Below are 4328 nucleotides of genomic sequence, written 5' to 3' on the forward strand. Positions count from 1 at the left end.
GGTGGTGGTGATGATGGTGGTGATGATGGTGCTGGTGGTGGTGTTGGTGTTGGTGGTGCTGGTGGTGATGATGGTGGTGGTGGTGCTGGTGGTGATGATGGTGCTGGTGGTGGTGGTGGTGCTGGTGGTGATGATGGTGGTGCTGGTGCTGGTGGTGGTGCTGGTGATGGTGTTGGTGTTGGTGCTGGTGGTGGTGCTGGTGGTGATGATGGTGCTGGTGGTGGTGTTGGTGCTGGTGGTGGTGGTGGTGTTGGTGTTGGTGGTGGTGGTGATGATGGTGGTGGTGGTGGTGGTGGTGGTGCTGGTGGTGATGATGGTGATGGTGGTGGTGTTGGTGCTGGTGGTGGTGCTGGTGGTGATGATGGTGGTGGTGGTGTTGGTGCTGGTGGTGGTGCTGGTGGTGATGATGGTGGTGGTGGTGGTGGTGCTGGTGGTGGTGCTGGTGGTGATGAATGTGGTGGTGGTGGTGGTGATGGTGGTGGTGGTGCTGGTGGTGATGATGGTGGTGGTGGTGGTGGTGGTGGTGCTGGTGGTGATGATGGTGATGGTGATGGTGGTGGTGTTGGTGCTGGTGGTGGTGCTGGTGGTGATGATGGTGCTGGTGGTGGTGTTGGTGCTGGTGCTGGTGCTGGTGGTGATGATGGTGATGGTGGTGTTGCCAGTGATGATAATAACAATAGCAGCCAACGTTTATTGAGTCCTTGCTATGTGTCAAGTCTTGTGCTAAAAGGCTGATATACCTTTGCATCTTCATGGCCACCAAGAAGGTTTGCCTTCTTGTGTTATTATTATCACCCATTTACAGATGAAGAAACTGAGGCTCAGAAAGGCAAAGTCACTTGCTCAAGGTCAGTTAATAAGTGGCCAGGCCAGGCCAGGCACCCAGGTCTGCCTGCCTGTGCTGCACTGTGTTAACCCTTCATATCTGGCCCCTATTGTAGGGACACAAAGTGGCTGTCCCATGGAGGAGCCTGGCATGCCCCATGTCCCCACCCCTCCCAACCCACCTTCTCTCGGACACCTCACACACCTGCCTGTCCATCAGCATCTGAGTTTGTGGAAGCCCTCTGCAAAGTGACTTTGTCGTCTGTGACTTCTGAAATTGTCCTGCGAGGCAGACCTGAGTTGCAGAGGGGAAACTGAGGCCAGAGAGGGGATATGACTTGCCAGAGGTCACAGAGCACAGTTGAGGAGGTGACTGACCAAGATTTCAGAATGCCTGACTCTCAGCCAGGTTCTACCCTCCACCCTCTCTGGGGCCATCAGACTGGTCATGGTGGGCACCCGAATGGGGGCATCACAAGGCAGATGAGAGCACCTGACTGTGCAAACCACAAGTAACCGTCTCAACCTCTCTGAGCCTCGGTCAGGACTCAGCACAGGCCCTGGCACATGAGAACATCGTGGCCCATGGGAGCAGAGGTGGACATGGTTGTGGCAGCCCAGAGCCGTAGGGTCCATGCGGCAGGTGACCCCTGCTCGTGAGGGACTGTTCCCTTCCCTGGAGGAGAACCCCACACACCCCATTGGGCTGGAGCCCATGTGAAGACAAACCAAAGCCCCCCCTACAGTCTCATACAAGGACCGTTCCTGAGCCTCACACGGCTGAGGCTGAGCCTTGGGGTCCCGCGGGGCCCTGGCATTACAGGCCTTGCCTGGCTGCTCGGAGGAGGAGGGGGTCGCGCATGCACGGGCGCGCACCCCCCCCCCCCACACACACCACTGTCACCATGGTGGCAAAGCCTCTTGGCAGAGGGGACATCCAGGCGGGCTGCAGCCCCCTCCACAGCACCCAAGCTGTTGATAATGGAGGAAGTTGAAAAAAACAAAACCAGATGCCTCTTTGAACATTCTGGCATTCACGAGGCTAGGAGTTTCATCCCAGCGCAGAGAACCCCCCCCACCTGCTGCCTCTTCGCCTGCCCTAAGCCTCCTGCCCTCCCCCTCCACGTCAAAATGACAGGAGCTGAGCCTCCCTGTGGGTCTCAACATGGCCTGAAGCCTCCCTCCCCGCCCCCCTCACCACACTGCATCTCCCAGGCCTCCGAACCCTCGATCTGGCTTTGGGCTCCCCTGAGAGCCCCACTCCTGGACCTGGCGCTGCACCTGCCCCCCACCCCCGCTCCTGAGAGGCCATGGCCTTGGCGGCCCCCCGAGGCCCCGCAGAGGAAATGAGGCCCCCCAGGCCGGAAAGGTGACCTGACCGGGCTGCAGCTCCTCTCTCCCTGAGCTCAGGAGCTGCAGGGGAGGGGCCGGGCCTCGGGGGGCCTTCGTGGCTGGCATGTTGGTCTGAAGGGAAGTCGTGGCACCTGCCTAGCAGAGGGACAAAGACTCGGGCACCAGGCCTTTCCCTGACACCTGCCCGGGGGCTAGTCGGCGAAGGAATAGGGTAGGGGCTCTGCAGCATGTGTTGAGGGCTCTATGGGCCTCAGTTTCCCATCTGGACAGGGAGGGGTTTAAGCTGGATGGCCTCCGATGGACCCTGATATTGCAGGATTCTAGAACAGCCCCCCCCCCCCAGCACTACCCCATCTCCATCACTGAGAGAAAGTAAAAAATAACACCCACCCCAGCTAATCCTTTCCCGGCTTATACCACGCAGCTCAGCTCTCTCGCCGGCTCCTCTGGGGGATGATGGAAATGTGAATTTAAATAGAGTTATGTCAAAAGAACATTACCCAGCACGGTCCCAGCAGGGAGAGGCCATGCAGGAGACGCAGAGGCAGGCCCACGGTCAGCGCGTCTACCGGGGAGGCCAGTACCTTCGGACAATTACAATCAGGCGGCTTGATTAGCCTTCCTGCCGCCTTGCCCCTACCCATGAATCTCCTTAATAGCTGGCTGCCTTCTTTCGGGGGGCTGGGGCTGGCTGCCGGGGACCAGCTGGGTGTGGATAATCTCCTGGTGGCACCATGATGCCAACCACAACTAATGGGGACTTCAAACCAGCTTTCCAGGTGGCTCCCTTCCCCCTGCTGGCCGGGGGCAGCCACCAGCCTGGGATCAAATTAGCGCGGCTGTCTGCTCTGAGCCAGGGGCTCAGCTACGGGGCTCTGGGCGGAACAAAGCTGGTGCCAGGAGCTGGGGGCCTCCAAGAGGCCCCTGCCTCCCCTGCACAGCCCTGAGTCGACCCCCATGGTCCTCACACTCTCGCTCTCTCCCATCGCCCAGGCGCCTGGAGAGAGGGACAGTCTGCCTCGTTCACTGCCAAGCACGGAGCAGGGACTCAGGGCAGGGCCGTCCTGCCCCTGCCCCGAGCCCAGGGGGACTTGTAACACATAACTCAGCAGGTCAGCTATGAGAGGTGGGTAAGGCAGGCAGCATGAGCTTCCATTCGAAGTACACTCCTTGGGGGGGCCCCCCAAAACCCAAACACAGGCTAATGAGACATGGCCAGCTCCCAAGGGGAGATCCAGGAGCTGGGGGCCCAGTGGTGGTATGTCTGGGGTTATGCCCACTACCCTCCCAGACACTGCAGGGGGCCTAATGTGCATAAACGAAGACTGCTTTGGGGTACAGTTGTAGGAGCGGCTTTTATCCCCAAAACATGATGGTGGTGATGATGGTGATGGTGACAGTGATGATGATGATATGATGGTGATGATAATGGTGATGATGATGGTGATGGTGATGGTGATGATGATGATGGTGATGATGATGGTGATGATGATGATATGATGGTGATGATGGTGATGATGATGGTGATGGTGATGGTGACAGTGATGATGATGACAGTGATGATGATGATATGATGGTGATGATGATGGTGATGGTGACGATGGTGATGGTGATGATGGTGATGATGATGATATGATGGTGATGATGGTGATAATGGTGACGGTGGTGATGGTGATGGTGATGATGGTGATAATGATGATATGATGATGATATGATGGTGATGATGGTGACGGTGGTGATGGTGATGACAATGGTGATGATGAGGATGAAGATGAGAATAGCAGCTATGTGAGGGTTCCCAGGATGAACCAGTTTCTTCCAGAGGTTGACCTGGTGCAAGACAGGCCCCCCCACTCAGAGTTCTCTGGTTACTGCTGGAGTCTTAAGCTCTCAAGACCCCGGGAGTAGATGGCTCAAGTTTTGCACCTGCAGGTCCTACCCACAAGCCCCCTGAGCAGGCACCTTGCCAATAGCCCTTCCCTCAGCCCTTAGGAGGCAGTGGCTGCTGAGGGGACCAGGCCCTGGTGGCCACATCCACATAGCTGCTGGATTTACCAGCACATCTCAGTCTGACACAAAGCGAATACCCTTCCCCTTGCTGAGCTGAACTCAACCACCCCTCACACACGCTCATGTCTGCAGCCTCAGTC

Source organism: Molossus molossus, unplaced genomic scaffold, assembly GCF_014108415.1.
Source record: "Molossus molossus isolate mMolMol1 unplaced genomic scaffold, mMolMol1.p scaffold_m16_p_14, whole genome shotgun sequence".
Taxonomy (NCBI): Eukaryota; Metazoa; Chordata; class Mammalia; order Chiroptera; family Molossidae; genus Molossus; species Molossus molossus.